Below are 17065 nucleotides of genomic sequence, written 5' to 3'. Positions count from 1 at the left end.
AGAGTCAAATTTGGGAAAGAGAATTTTGGAAAATAGGAGATATCAGCATTACCCAATATAACGCAAATATAAAGAAAATCATGTTCAAGAGGCTGGCCCATCCCACCCCACCCCTCTCTCTCTCACACACACACACACACACACAAATACAAAATGTTTTAAGAGAGCCTAGTGCTGGATTTACAGATGGTGTTATTGCTACTTAGTCTGATTTTAATAAGTATGTTTGTTTTTTTACACATGAAGTTCATTTTCTCCCATTTTTAATGGTTGTATATTCATAATATTCACTAATTTACTTCTCATTTCTTCAAAACTAAAAAGTGTTAAAATAAAAATAATGTATCAACAACACAAAGTAAATAAGGAATAGACAAATACACTATCAAAAAGACTACTATTGCTTTCATTTAAAAAAATGTTACATAAAAAATCTTGTGAATGATGGTATCTTTACATTGAGAAGTGATTTTGTCCATTTCCCCTCACTCCCCCAAAAGAAGTTAGAATGTATTTTTTGGAAATGTTATTCAAATACCGACATCTAAAAAGCATTAAATGACACTTCCCATTAGAGTTGGCACATTTCTAAACCTTCACATGTGCCCATAAATATAACCTCACCATGTACTTTTCACTGTCACAAAATGAAGTTAGTGGGAAAAGAAATTTTAGAAAACACCATAATCTATGATGTCTTAATTTGTACAGCCCTCATTTAACCTTATGTTCATATAATGACTGGGTTCAAACTCAAATAACAATGAAATCACTTTCCAGGATATAAAAAGAAGCAAAGTTCTGTACCTATTCTACTAAAGATGCTAGGTTGACAGGTAAGATCAATTATAATTGACAGTAATTGGTGCTCCTGATCACTATGGCACATCTTCTTTATTATAATGTGTGCAGAATAGCTCTGTACTCTTTAAAGTATTAAAATCATGTCTTGTATAAAAATATACTAATGATATCTATAACTGAATAACAAACATTTTAGCAAAATATTTAGAGGTAATATAATAATGTAATCTTTTAACTTGTTCTTTTTTAAGTGAATTTTATTATATTTATTAAATGACAAACATAATTGTTAAAAATTATTCTCTCTGAAGTATAAGTATTTAGTCATAACTACTCTCCATGTTGTGTGTAGTTCCTTCTAGAGTTCTCTTTATAGTAATATTTAAGCAACTGAAATATTTGATATGATTTTATATATTTTTTATTGATTTCAGATAGAGGAAGGGGAAGGGAGAGAGAGATAGAAACATCAATGATGAGAGAGAGTCATTGATCTGCAGCCTCCTGCATGCCCCCTACTGGGAATCGAGCCCACAACCAGGGCATGTGCCCTTACTGGGAATTGAATTGTGACCTCCTGATTTATAGATTGATGCTCCACCACTGAGCCATATTCACTGGGCTAGATATGATTTTAGTCCTATTTTTTGACCTGATAGATTCAACTAATAAGTATTTTCCCAGTTTATTCCAATAACATTATCTAATTGTAATAAACATTTTTAGTGGCTGCATACAATTTTATTAAATGGATTCATCATCATACACCTAGCCTTTTCCCTATGCTTGGAAAGAAGGCTATTTCCAAATTCAGCTGTTATTAAAAACACTACATTTTAAATATTTGTGCATATCAATATTTCCAATTAATAGATATTTCTAAAATAAACAGCTGAAAACTATCTGGATACATAAAGAAACTTATTTTTAAGTGTCTTGATACATGGGTACATGTCATCAAACTGCTTTATAAAAGGGTAAATCCACTTAAGATCTTACACGTAGCAGCATCAGTATTTTTTTTTCTGATTTTGCTTTAAACTATATTTTTCTTATTACTAGGAAGGCGGGCAATTTTTATGCATTTGCTTCTACCTGTGTGCCGAAGAAATTAGTTCACTGCCTTCGCTCACTTTTTAGTTAACGTCGGAATGTTTGCATTTTATTGCTGTGTGCACATTTCTTGTGTAATAAAAAATAAATATATGTCACATGGCAATAAACTTATTCCCCATTTTTGATCTGTGGATTTTGGTTAGTATTTTACACATGCAATTTTTTTAGTTTTTTTTTAATTAAACTTATTTGGGTGACATTGATTAATAAAATTATTTAAGTTTCAAGTGTATAATACTATGACCCATTTTAAATATAAAGTTAAAATCTATCCGTCTTCTGTTTTATAATGTCTTCTATTATTTGAATGAAAATTAATCTACCCCAAGTAATCATATTTTCATTTATTTAGAATATCTGGGTATGTGTTATAAGGCAGAGCTCAGTGTCATTTTTCCAAGTTAACCAATTGCCTCAATACAAATATAAATTTCCTACATCCTTGATTTGTGCTTTCTCTTTTTATCATATAGTAAGTTGATATGTAATAGGTTCTATTTCCTGGCTGATAGTTCTGTTTTATTGCTCTTTCCCTCTGATTTTATCTCAGTTTCATACTCTTAAAATTCGGTCTGGGATGGCTAGTGCTCTCTCATTGCCCGGCTATCTTAGAGTTGTTTTTGCTAGTCTCATTTGCTTATTTTTCCAGATAAGCTTCAGAATCATTTGGTCAAAGTTCCAAAATAAATTCTACTGTTGTTTTTGTTTGTTTGTTTGTTAGAATGAGCTGGTTTCCCCAATTTTTTTCAGTTGTAGTTGATCTTGTGTAGTGAAATATTACTGTCACTACATTTTCTGATTTTTGATCAAAATATTGATAGCATTTTAAATATTTTTATTGGACAAAGATTTTATCTTAACATTAAATTACCTGGGGGCATTTAGTTTACCTATTATTTGTTTATTTTTTTGAAAATGTTACCTGAACTAGTCCTGACCTACCCCCAAATCTCTTCTATAACCACTCTTCAGAATCTTCTTTCTCATTAGCAAGGTCTTCGCTTCAAAGTCATTTCCTGAGACAGAAATTCATGGACTCTTTTGTCCAATATATCTGCCCTCAGACCCTCTATCCCATCACTGGCTTTGTATTTGTCATAGCACTTATTTTAGTACTTATCCTCCCAGTAAATAGCAAAACCCATGAAAGCAAAAACTTTTAGAATCTAAAACATACTGTAACACAATAGTGAATCAAAGAGCATATGTACCTGGTAGGATCACTGAATTAGAGAAAGGTGAGTAAAAACAAGAATAAACCTGTGAATGCAAAAATGTACTGACTTCTTAATTATAATATTTAATGGTAGTTGCTAATGAATGTATTTTAGCATAATAAAATGTTTACCTGTTTTCTCTGAGCATTATAAAATATGAGTATTGAATTTGATCAAAATTTTAAGAATGAGAATAGTGCATTATTTATTTTCTCTGATCTTAATATTTTACTACTATATATCCCAGTGTTCTATGCAAATCAGGGTAAACCCTACTTATAGGGTCATCATTATATACACTCGGTTTCTATATACTATTAGGGGCCTGATACATGAAATTCGTGCAAGGGGCTCGGCCCTCGCAGTCCCAGCTGGCCCTGGCTTTGTCTGGAAGGTGGTCCAGAAGGTTGGTCGGCTGTTCGTTCTAATTAGCATATTAGCTCTTTCACATCTAGTCTCCATTTTTAGTTTATATTAGACATAAACTAGATTCATCTTTAGTGGTATATCCTTTAAAAATATTAAAATATTTTTTCTTGACCACTTTTCTTCTTTTACTTTGGTTAAGAATGAGTTATAAAATGGTCCATAAAAAATAACTCTTGCTATACTTAAGCAGTCAAAATTTTATTCCTTACATTAACCAATTTGATTATCATGATAGGTAATATTAGATGACATATAAGAAATATTTTCATAAATATCTGTTTTAAATAAATATTTGAACTTACAAAGAGCAATTTTAATTAAAATGAATGTTCATTTTTGACCATACATATAATGTGTGTTTATGTTGCTTGTAGAGGTTATATGTGTATTTTTGTGTATGTGTCTATTACCATATTTTCTGGCGTATAAGACGACTTTTTAACCCAGGAAAATCTTCTCAAAAGTTGGGGTCTTATATGCTGGAAAATACGGTATATTACCTATCATGTCTGAGTAAAGTTTCGAATATCTATAAATAAACGAAAATGAAAATAATAGAGATTGAGACACAACTGGCACAATTATATAACCTCTACAAGATTATAGATAGAATTATCAGCATCAGTTGCATTTGTTTTTGTCCTACATGCAGTGTTATTTCTTCATATATTTGTAATAACACTAACAGGGCCTGAAAGACAAATGACATTTGAGTTATCAACTAGAGGAAACCAGTCATTCTGCTTTTGTACTGGAGGATGGCATGGCCCTCAGGTTTTAGTATAAATAATTTATTTTGGTATATTCCACAGAGTCTATTTTATTTTTCCTCCATGCCAAGCACTTGTACTGTGTTAATGCTAATAAATTGCACCAAATATTATGACAAAAACTCTAGTGTACTCAACCGGGGTAATAAAATATTTCTTGTCTTTTATCTGCCTGAGGTAATGTTCAGTGAAAAATAAAAAATGTTTTCACTGTGATTCAATGGAGAATCAGTGATTTCTAAAATCCCAAGTCATAGCATCATGTATATATACATATATATCTTTTTTTTTTTTTTTTTACCTTGTCCTTCCTGATGGACTATACAGGAAAATAAAATTGACACAGTTTTTTTTTTGTGTGTGTGTGTGTGTGTTCTTTTTTTTTAAACATTACAATTTGGAAATATTTTTTATTGCACACTGATGACGTAGCAGTTAAAAGTACAATTGAGGATGTTTTAAATGCCAGTTATTCCTCTTACCATGTACTGAACCTTATAGCACACACGTGGAAACACAGGCAATTAAAATGATGCAGGAAATATTGGAAGTTTCCCCCTGCTGGATACTTCCCTCTGTAGCACTGGAAAAGCAAGTTTACCTCCTTGCTTCCACTTCATCTTTCACTTCTGATGTGACAGAGGAAGTTAGCTGCTGTTTGTAAAGAGCTTTGAAGCTGAAAACTGGTGTGTAACCAGAGAATGTGTTTCATTTAGATTTCAAAGGATTCAAACACAGCCAAGAATAAAACATCTCCCCAAACACCTGCTCTGTCTTTTGAAATGAATGTGTTTTTCTATAGTCCATGAGTTCATTTGAGTTAATTTCTCAAACATATGTTCCATATACCTATTTTTAGAGTTCTGTTCTATTGAGGAAATTCACTCAAGTCTTATATATCTACTAAAGGCCCGGTGAACGAAATTCGTGCACGGAGGGGAGTGGTGTCCCTCAGCCCAGCCTGCACCCTCTCCAATCTGGGACCCCTTGAGGGATGTCCGACTGCCCGTTTAGGCCCAATCCCAATAGGGCAGTTGGACATCCCTCTCACAATCCAGGACTGCTGGCTCCCAACTGCTCGCCTGCCTGCCTTCCTGATTGACCCTAACCGCTTCTGCCTGCCAGCCTGATCACCACCTAACCACTCAGCTGCCAGTCTGATTGATGCCTAACTGCTCCCCTGCCAGCCTGTTTGCCCCCAACTTCCCTCCTCTGCTGGCCTGGTCACCTCTAACTGCCCTCCCCTGCAGGGTTGATCGCCTCCAACTGCCCTCCCTTGCAGGCCTGGTCCCTCTCAACTGCCCTCCCTTGCAGGCCTGGTGCCTCCCAACTGCCCTCCCCTGCTGGCCATCTTGTGTCCACATGGGGGCAGAATCTTTGACCACATGGGGGCAGCCATATTGTGTGTTGAAGTGATGGTCAATCTGCATATTACTCTTTTATTAGATAGGATAGAGGCCTGGTGCACGGGTGGGGGCCAGGTGGTTTGCCCTGTAGGGTGTCCCAGATCAGGGAGGGGGTTCCCTTGGGGCATGTGGCAGCCTGGGTGAGGGGCCTGTGGTGGTTTGCAGGCCAGCCATGCCCCCTGGCAACCCAAGTGGAGGCCCTGGTATCTGGAATTTATGTATCTTCTATAATTGAAACTTTGTAGCCTTGAGTGGAGGCCTAGGCCGGCAAGGGCAGGCGGAAAGCTTGGCTCCCTTTGTTACCAGGGAAACCCAAGCCTCCCTCCTGCTCTCTGTGGCTGTAGCCATCTTGGTTGGGTTTATTTGCATATTTTCTCCTGATTGGCTGGTGGGCGTGGCTGGTGGGCATGGCTTGTGGGTGTAGCGGAGTTAGGGTCAATTTGAATATTACTCTTTTATTACGTAGGATGGTTTGAAATGACTGAACTTTCCACTTATAATTTGTCTCCCCACTCAAAGAATAAATAAGTGATAGTATAGACTAAATTAAAAAAAACACACGACAAACTGACAAAGCTAAGAAAGAGAAAAAAAATGCATGTATTGGTTAGCCCTGACTTGCCTCCAACATAAGGAGACATAATAAATACTGGTAACAGTATGTTATATAGTAAAATCTTTGAACTATAAAATGGCTCACTAAATGTGAATAGAAATATATTGTAACATTAAATAATTAAAATTTTCAAGTTGTTATTTCACTTTCTTACTTATGAAATACATTAGCTCCTTGGCATTGTTCAGTTTTCAGTTTTAAAGTTTAAAAAGTAAATTCAAGTTTGTGGTATTAGTCAATTTATCTTGACACTGTGAGACTTGTGAGCAAATAGGGAAAGATTTCTTTTATATGCTCTTGGTAAAGGGCACATATCTACTAGTGTTTCATTGGATTCGTAACAGCTTCTTCATTTAATGAAAAAAAGTTTGCTCTATTCATATCTATTTTATAGTACTTCAATTAATGCCAATACTTGTATTTATTGTACTAGCAAAACTCCTAGTTTGTTCCATAATATTTGCTAAAAATATTACTTTTTTCTTTTAAGAAACATTTATATCTGAACCATTTTGTCAGAATCTCCTTAACAACAAAATTTCTGGAATTTTGTCTCCATTAATGGATTCTTCATCTGTGTCTCATTTTCTTTTTTTTTTTCTTTTTTTTTTTAATGAATCTTTATTGTTCAGATTACAATTGTTTCTCCTTTTTCCCCACATATCTCCCCACCACCCAGTTCCTACCTCCCCTCTTCCCTTACCTCCCCCTGCGCTGTCCTTATCCATAGGTGTATGATTTTTGTCCAGTCTCTTCCCATACTCCCCACACAGACACCCCTTTCCCCCTGAGAATTATCAATCCACTCCCATTCTATGCCTCTGATTCTATTAAGTTCACCAGTTTATTCTCTTCCTCAGATTTTTAATTCACTTGACTTTTAGATTCACTTGTTGATATATATGTATTTGTTGTTCATAATTTTTATCTTTCTTCTTCTTTTTCCTCTTTTTAAAGAATACCTTTCAGCATTTCATATAATGCTGGTTTGGTGGTGATGAACTCCTTTAGCTTTTTCTTATCTGTGAAGCTCTTTATCTGCCCTTCAATTCTGAATGATAACTTTGCTGGGTAGAATAGTCTTGGTTGTAGGTTCCTGCTATTCATCACTTTGAATATTTCTTGCCACTCCCGTCTGGCCTGCATGGTTTCTGTTGAGAAATTAGCTGATAATCATATGGGAGCTCCCTTGTAGGTAACTAACTGTTTTTCTCTTGCTGCTCGTAAGATTCTCTCTTTGTCTTTTGCTCTTGGCATTTTAATTATGATGTGTCTTGGTGTGGTCCTCTTTGGATCCCTTTTGTTTGGGGTTCTGTGCGCTTCCTGGACTCGTAAGTCTATTTCTTTCATCAGGTGGGGGAAGTTTTCGTTCATTATTTCTTCAAATAGGTTTTCAGCATCTTGCTCTCTCTCTTCTTCTGGTACCCCCATAATTCTGATGTTGGTTCGCTTGAAGTTGTCCCAGAGACTTCTTACACTATCTTCAACTTTCTGAATTCTCTTCTCTTCATGCTTCTCTGGAGGAGTGTCCTTGGCCTCTTTGTATTCCAAATCTTTGAGTTGATTCTTGCAATCCTCTAGTCTGCTTTTGGGTCTCTGTATAATATTTTTTATCTCAGTCAGTGTATGTTTAATTTCTAGTTGGTCCTTTTTCATATCCTCAAGGGTCTCATTGAATTTATCGGCCTTTTCCATGAAATTCTTGAAAAACCTTATAACTGTGGTTTTGAACTCTATGTCCAGTCGCTTATTCTCCTCCATTTCTTTGGTTTGTGATCTGTTTCCTTGCCTTCTCATATTCTCTGCTTCCCTGAGTTGGTAGGGTAGTTTTGTCTACTAGGTGTCCTATTGGTTCAACGGGTAAGCCTCCCAGTTACTTGAGGTGGACACTCTTGGTGTACCCTTGTGTACTGTGTGTCCCCCAGCAGGAGCTACAGCAAGGGCTAGTTTTCTCCTCCTTTGCTTGGGCGGTTTTGGAGTAGTCTGGAGCTGTAGTTGGTTAAGCTGCCACAGAACAGGCCATTTATATGCAAAAGCCGCTGTGTGGAGCCTGGGGGGGTTTGTAGAATGTGCGGGGCGGGGCCTCAGGGCGGGGCGGGGTCTCAGGACGTCACTAGGCTGGGGCGTGGCCAACAGCAATGGCTGCCGTCAGCCGTCTTTGCCTTTCCCGTTTCCAAGTCCCTGCGCCCCGTGCACCAGCGCAGTAAACAATGATTGCTGGGCGCACCTCTGCAAAAAAGTCACTCTCACTTTCCGACCCGATGGCCGAGAGTCCAGCTTCTCCCCGTAGGCATATGGGTCCCCCGAGTGTCCCCAGAAACTGGATTTCAGAGTGATCGGGAGCTTGTCTCCCTGCAGGTTGAAAAAAAGCCGGGCACCCAGCCGCCCGCCGCCGGCCCGATTCGCGTGCCTCCGTACCTCAGCTTTTCAGCGATTGTGCTCCTTTCTCTTCTCAGCTGTAAATCTTCCACTGAGCCAGCTTTCCCGTGGTTCTGGGTGGTAGACGTTTTTGTCTTTTAGTTGTGTTTTTGAAATTGTTGTGTGAGGCAGCAGATTAGTTGTTTAACTATGCCGCCATCTTGGTTCCTCCCCTATAGCTTCGTGTCTCATTTTCTTGAGAAGAAGGACTTCTGATTCTTGCTTTCTGGCCTTAACAAATTGACCCTGTAAAACAGAATTGTAGAGACATTGTCACCTTGCTGCTCAGAAGTGTCCCTGGTTAGTGATTACTGCTATCCTTACACTAGGTCAGTCTTGCTAATAATTTGTTAATTTGTTGATCTTTTCAAAGATCTAATTTTTTTCATTGATTTTCTCTAATATTTTTTCACTCTAATTAATTGCCACTCAAATATTTATTATGTTCTTCCTCCTACTTGCTTTATACTTACTTTATTTTCTCTAATGTATTAAGCTAGAAGGTTAGTTGATTAATTTGGGATCTTCTTTTTAATATAAGCATTTATACTTACAAATTACCATCTAAGCACTGCATTAGTGGCGTATGTTTATTATGTTTATCTTTGTTTTTAATTCATCTCAAAATATTTTCTAATGTGTTTCATGATTTCCTTCTTGACACATTTGTTTTTTTGGTAATATGTTGTTTGCTTTCAATGTATTTGTAAAATTTCCAAAATTCTTTTTTTACTGATCTCTATTATTATTCCATGGTGGTCAGAGAACATATATTATATGATTTTAATCCTTTAAATGTGATTATTTCTTTTTTATTTTTTAACCTAGCATACAGTCTATCCTGGAGAATATTTCATGTACACTTGAGAAGAATTTATATTATGCTGTTGCTTTGTTGAGTGTTGCATAAATATCTGTTAGGTCTGCTACAGTGATGTTCAGATATTCTATTTCCCTTCTTTGTAGTTGTTTTATCCATTATTGAAAGTGCTGTATTAAGCCCGGCTGATGTGGTTCAGTGGGTGAGCATCGACCCATGAACCAAGATGTCACTGGTTTGATTACTGGTCAGGGCACATGCCGGAATTGCTAGCTGGATCCTCCTATAGGGGAGTGCGGGAGGCAGCTGATTGATGTTTCTCATTGATGTTTCCATCTTGGCATCCTTTTCCCTCTCTTTCTAAAAAAAAAATCAGTAAAAACATATAAAAAAAGTGGTGTATTAAAATCTTGAGCTGCTGTTATTAAATTATATAGGTCTCTCCTAGATTATGTCAATTTTTGCTTCATGTATTTTTGGACACTGTTGGTAGGTGCTTGCTTATCATTGTTTATTTTTTATAATTGTTCATTGTTTACAAGGCTTATAAGTATATTATTTAATGTTTATATTCATTAAACATCCCTGGTGCAATAACCTATTATTACTGTAATATGTCCTTTTTACATCTAGTAACATTTTTTTTCAATTTTATTTTGCCTGATATTAGCATAGCCACTGCACCTTATGGTTGTGTTTGTATGGTATATCCTTATTCATCCTTTTATTTTTAACTTACTTGCATCTTTCAATAGCAAACATGTCCTTATAAACAAAATACATTTGGACCGTGTGTTTGTGTATGTTCTTTTAATCCAATCTATCTCTGTTTTTTATAGAATTGTTTAATCCATTCACATTTAATACTATTATTGATATAGCTAAATTTGCATCTGCCACTTTTGTCATTATGTCTTACTTTTTGTTCTTTGTTCTTCATTTCTACTTGGAGTTCTACTCCTCTCAAATGAATGGTACACAGAAAGTGTAGCTACAAAAGAATAGTGCAGCATTAATACTCCCAGACACAAACCTAAAAGAGAATATATAATACTGGCATGTTACATTAAGATGACATGTTACTAACATACATTAGCAACTCCAGAAAAACAAAACCAAAAACGTGATACTGTCAAATAGCTGGTGGTTGGGCCATTAGATGCCAGTGAAATCCATATACTTTGCTAAGTGTTTTAAACACATTTCTTCTGCAATGAGGAAACAGTAGGATGCTGATTGCCTCTCTTTCCTTGCTGGCCTTGTATCACACTTTCAAAAGAAAACTGTCTTTTTAACTGTAATTTATAATGCATTATGTAATTTAATGCTACAGTGAACATGCAGAAAGTATTTGTTTAATTTGGAATTTGGAGACTGCTGAGCTTAGACCAATTATGTGGCAAAGCAGAAATCCTTTAGTTTTTTTGAAACTCTATATTTCACATTCAATACTTGAGCAAGCTTTTTTTTTTTGATATGTCATTTTAACCATATTTCATTTCCTTTGTAAGTTGAATTCTATTAATCATAGTTAAGATTCCCATTTATGAAAACAAACTCTTATAATCACTCACATATATCTCAGCTTGTATTGCAGGTATCCCATAATAGTAAGCCATTTCCTTCCTTTCTTTTGCAGAAGATGAGTGAATTAATGGCATTGATCAATGATTTCTGTCTTTCAAATTCTTAGCTAATAAACAATGATGAGGATACTGTATTTATGTGTATCTGAAAACATTTGTGTTAATATTTTCATATAACTTGTGAATAATCATTAGTCCTATTTGAAGCTGACCTACTCTTTAATATACGTTGCCAAAAACCTAAGAGATGTTTCTTAGGATTTATCTTAATAATTTCTCCAGATTAATCTTTGAAGCCACAGAATTTAAGTCATCAGTAATTGGCAGAGGGGTAAAAGTCATTATTTGGGCCCTAGCTGGTTTGGCTCCGTGGATAGAGTGTCGGCCTATGGACCAAAGGGTCCCAGGGTCAATTCCGGTCAAGGGCACGTACCTCTGGTGCAGGCTCTTCCACAGCCTAGGCCCTGGTCAGGGCTCATGCAGGAGGCAACCAATCGATTTGTTTCTCTCACATCGATGTTTCTCTCTGACTTTCCCTCTCTCTTCCACTCTCTCTCTCTCTCCTCTCTCTCTCTCAAAAAAAAAAAAAAAATCAATGGTGAGGATTAAAAAGAAAATCATTATTTGGGTATTTAGTAATAACTTAAACCATAGGCATTAATACTAGTATATACCCAAACAATAGTGGGTACCTCAAGATCCCAAATAATTAGCAGCAAATCAATATTGACAAGAGGGACTACTGTTTCCCAGTTATTCTTCAGGAAGTCAGGACCCTTGCATATATTTTCAAAAGTTATACGTTACCCAATATTAGGGACTTCTAGTCACATCATAATTTGTGAACACCAACCACTTTCAGTTGAACTCCATTTGTGACTCTGCCACTGGACCAGCTTCGGACAGGGTTAACTTCATTTCTGTGAGGGAATCTGTTGTCCATAAAATAGAGATATTCAGTCCTCTTCCCTGTCCTGCTTCCATTTTTCTCCTGATGCTTCACTGCTCTGGCTCCATATCTATTATTTCCCAGTCACCAGAGGCCACACCCGAGTTAGGCCTTAATTTCATTATTCTTTATCACCATCGCATAATTGGTATAGATATCAGGAGATTTCTTATCCATGAAGCAAAAGTTTCTTAGTCTGTTTTCAGCGTTTTTCTTTGAAATATTCGGCTAATTTAACATTGGGCCCTGTTCCCAGCTGGTCAGTGAAGATAAGCCTCTCCAATTCCTGGTAAATTTCATACATTTTTAACCAGTGTTATCTGCCTTGCTTTCATTTCTCTGAATAATTTTCCACTTTTTACTCAGATTGAGGAAAATAGAGATAGTATAATTCAAATAAACACCCCAACAAGACTGGGAGATAGATATTATTATACCAATTTTATAAACATAGTGACCAAGTTTATTAATTCACCCATTGTCAGGCTACTGATAAATGTTGGAATTATAGCTTATTCTAGTATCTAAACTCTTTCTGCTTTTTAACGGTTCCTCAAGATTTGCATTCATGTCAGTTGTCCCTTTTCCATCTCCTTGACTCTTACACTTTTGATCTTGTTTGGCAAGCTTGAATAAAAATATCTAGATTTAATATTTCTTTTTTTAAGGGATGTGTATTCTCATAATTTTTTCCTAAATTTTATATAAATACTCTCTATGCTATAATTTCCATTTATTTTCCTTGCCCTTTTATTAAACTCTGATTAAAATTACAGTATTGGCTCTGCTCAGAAAAAAGGAATGGGTTTATGCTCACACTTGGGGTGAAATAATATAAAGAAAAGAGCAGTGCCCTTTGGCCAAAGCCCACAGAGGACAGATTAGGGGTGGTCAGAACAGAAGACAGCCCCGCCAAGGAATTCCAATAAGGCAAATGTTCTCTATAGCAGAGATAGCAACAAGGCTGCATCAAGTTCCTGATCTCACAGGAAGCAGTAACCTAGGAAATAATGTCGGTGAATGCTTGTGCCTCTGTGACTGGATGTACGATAACATTGTACAAGGCCTGGGTCATATTTAAATCTCTCATGCTTCCTAGTGTATCTGCTCCCATTGAAATCACTCATATCTTGTAGAGCATATAGGATAAAACATATATGCTCTTGTAGAGCATATAGGATAACATGATGAGACATTCTATACGAACTTGACTTCCTAGGTGGACATAATATTGACATAAGCTTATTACTGAAATAGAGTGTGTGTCTTTTCTGATTGAGACAGTTTTCCTCAGTTCATTAGTGGAATCCAATATCCAACAAAATTTTAAAATCACTGCCTTACTACCTTTTTTTCTCACTGTTATTCCCATCACACTTTACCCTCAGTCATATCACTTACAATTCTCTGAAAATATTTTGTTCTTCCACATTTTTATGCCTTAGTTTATGGTTTTCTCTGACCCTGGACTCTCCTAGCTTTGCTGTGTGCCCTCAGAAATTATGCACTAATGTTCAGGGCAAGCCTACCTCTTCAATGAAACATTTCCTGATAATTCTTAGCTCCTGACAATTCTGTGGTACTATATTGTGAACTCCTTGATTATATGGACCAAATCTTACATTCATCTCCAAGGAAAAATAGCAGTACATATCTTTAAATGATTAAAAGGGTTATATAATATCACCCTAATATTTTAGATGCAGAGCTCCTTACTGGCTCTCAATACTGTAAAATTTTGATTTTGAAGAAACTTGGCAAAACCACAAATTAATCCATATGTTCTTCTTGGGATCTATCTACATATTGGATCCTGGTGGAATTCAATGCAATCCAGTATTACATAGGTTCTTAAAATAAATGTGTAGAGTAATCCTAATAATAATCTTTCCTGGCATACGTTTTGGTCAAATAAAAGAAACCATAGCAAATATGCTGCAAAATTTCTTTGGTTCAAAATGTCACTTTAGATTATCTTTTTCCAGGCAAAGATAAACATGACTCTAACAGTGTTTGGCCATTAATTGTATTTTTATTAATGTAAGTTGAATTTTTCCTTTATATACTAAAAATTAATAATTTGAGGGATTGAAGAGACATGTAAATGATATAGTAGCTAAGAAGAGACATATATAATATTATCTAAAAGAGTAGAGTTTGCCAAAACCGGTTTTGCTCAGTGGATAGAGCGTCGGTCCTCGGACTGAAAGGTCCCAGGTTTGATTCCGGTCAAGGGCATGTACCTTGGTTGTGGGCACATCCCCAGTAGGAGGTGTGCAGGAGGCAGCTGGTCGATGTTTCTCTCTCATCAATGTTTCTAGCTCTCTATCCCTCTCCCTTCCTCTCTGTAAAAAATCAATAAAATATATTTTTTAAAAAAAGTAGAGTTTTCATAATATGTTTTCTTCATGGTATGCAGCCATAAGAATTATTTTTAATGTTCATAGTATGACAAACTATTGTTTTCCTCTTTTATATTAAACAAAAAATAGCATAGAATTTGATTCTTCTTTGGAGTGTTATTTCTGACATAGACAATCAAGTAGATATCTAGTTAGGGGCACTGACCTCTTTTCCTTTAGATTGTCAAATAAAATGACAACAGCCAACACAATAATAGCCATCTGGTGTGAATGAATCAAATTATACCTACTTTTTATCAGATTGACAAAAAATATAATACATTTTTTGGTGTGTCACAGAATTTAAATAATTAATTTATGTGTGCCATGAGATGAAAAATGTTGAAAATCACTGTCCTTAGAGATATTCATATAACTTCTCCAGTTTTAGAGAATCAGTAGTCCAGATTGAAGCAGGAGGATGATATGATCTATAAGACCAGAGACATAGAAGCATCAAACAGACTGTCCAACCTATGAGGGAAGGCGGGGGGTGAGGGGGTAAGAGATCAACCAAGGGACTTGTATGCATGCATATGAGCATAACCAATGGACACAGACAGTAGGGGGTGAGGGCATGTGCTGGGGGATGGGAGCGGCCAGGGAGAGGCCAATGGGGGGAAAAGGAGACATATGTAGTACTTTAAACAATAAAGAATTTAAATTAAAAAAACAAAACCTGTTTCCATGTGACTGTACTCCTGATAAATCATATGAAGTGTTTGACCATATAAGGTGCTTAAGAGTCCTTTCTGTTTTTAGTTCATTTGTAAAAAAACAGATTGATAAGTAAGCATCTAATGAAGCAATTATTAAACTGGGATGGAGGGTGAGGAGATGTATGAGAAAGGAATGTAATCATTGTATGATATGTATCTCAGTTATAAATAATACTGAGTTATTATATATTTTATAAAAATAAAATAATGCTCATTTATCCACAATTTTGATATAAATAGATTGGGAGAATAACTCATATGTGCCTTTAATATGGAAGGAATTGGTAAGAGTGCTAAACCCTCATTTTACTTATTAGAAAATCAATAGGTAACGTGTAATTGAAAAATAAATATAAACTGATGAACAAAATAGAACCAAAGACATAGAAGCATGGAACAGACTGTTGAATCTCAGAGGGAAAGTGGGGGAGGGTGGATGGGTTGGAAGAGATCAAGCAAAGAACTTGTATACATATATGCATAACCCATGGACAGAGACAATAGGGTGGTGAAGACCTGAGGTGGCTGGATGGAGGTGGGCTAGAAGGGGTTACTGGGAGAAAAAGGGGGTCAATAAAGATGTAAAAAAATATTTAAAAAGAAAAGAAAGAAAATGAATATAGTAGTCCCTCTTTACATACAGGAAATATGTTCCAAGACCCACTGTGGATGTCTGAAACCATGGGTTGTACTAAACACTATATATACTATACTATGTCTTTTTCCTATACACATGACTATGATACAGTTTAATTTATAAATTAGGCACAGTAAGATATTATTAATAATAAAATAGAAAAAATTTAACAATATACTGTAATAAAAGTTGTGTGGATGTGGTCTCTTTCAAAATATCTTATTGTACTGTGCTCACCTTTTCACTTAATCACTTTATAGCTCCTCTTTGGCATATCCAAATTGTCAGCATCAGTACGTGTGGACTTTGGGGCTTCTGTTAAGTAAAATAAGGAGTACTTGAACACAAGCATTGTGATACCTTGACAGTAGGTCTGATAACGTACATGACTACTAAGTGAGTAATGGGCAGGTAGCTTATACACAGAGTGGTTTGCTGGACGAGGGAATGATTCATGTCTTGAGTGGGACAGAGCGGGACAGTGTGACATTTTATTATGCTACTCAGAATAGTGTGCAATTTAAAACTTATAAGTTGTTTATTTTTTTAGTTTTTCCATGTAATATTTTTGTAAGGCAGTAGGCTGTGGATAAGTGAAACCATGGAAAGCGAAACCACAGATAATGGGAAAGTAGTATAAGTACACTGCATTACAAATACGTAACATAAATACAGTGGCAGATACCTCCTAAAATAGTTATATATGTGTTTCTCTCAGTGACTGAGAATAAGGGGTTGGAGGGCTGTGGGTAGGGACTGCTGACTTCTATTATGTCTTACTGTGCAATGAGTCTAAACAATAAAAAATATTTCTAAATCAAGGAAAAAAAGATATGTATTTTTTAAAAATTGTCTAGTATTTTATCATAAGCAGAATAATGCTTGGACACTGTGTGTGACTAATTTAAATAGATTATGTTAAAGATAAAATCTCTATTTGTATCTTAAATAAGACAGTGGGAAGAGAGATAAAGAATGTGAAAGAATAAAGACTAGGTTGCATCTGTGCATGTGAATGCGATATCTCTAGCACTTACTTTTGACAGCACATATGTAGCTAAAAATATATGCAGACATCTAACAATGCTAAGCATTTCTCCTGCCATATGCATATGGTACACATTCACATCAAAGTTAATTGATGTGTTCGCATTCTAAAAATAAGTACCGGATTTT

At 35.8% G+C, this 17065-nt stretch overlaps 2 long non-coding RNA genes across 2 annotated transcripts in view; both read left to right on the top strand.

The window, feature by feature from the left end:
• LOC129152052 (uncharacterized) overlaps positions 1-3479 on the top strand; it is a 52140-nt gene extending 48661 nt beyond the window's left edge. The window contains exons 2-3 of the long non-coding RNA XR_008558786.1: positions 781-836; positions 3459-3479. This is a non-coding gene — a long non-coding RNA (uncharacterized LOC129152052). The remainder of the gene's footprint in view (positions 1-780; positions 837-3458) is intronic.
• LOC129152051 (uncharacterized) overlaps positions 1-17065 on the top strand; it is a 96695-nt gene that overhangs the window by 74818 nt on the left and 4812 nt on the right. The window lies entirely within an intron of this gene.

The sequence above is a fragment of the Eptesicus fuscus genome, chromosome 17 (assembly GCF_027574615.1).
Source record: "Eptesicus fuscus isolate TK198812 chromosome 17, DD_ASM_mEF_20220401, whole genome shotgun sequence".
NCBI classification, from domain to species: domain Eukaryota; kingdom Metazoa; phylum Chordata; class Mammalia; order Chiroptera; family Vespertilionidae; genus Eptesicus; species Eptesicus fuscus.
The sequence above is the reverse complement of the archived record's forward strand: the minus strand, read 5'-3'. Positions and strand labels throughout refer to the sequence as shown.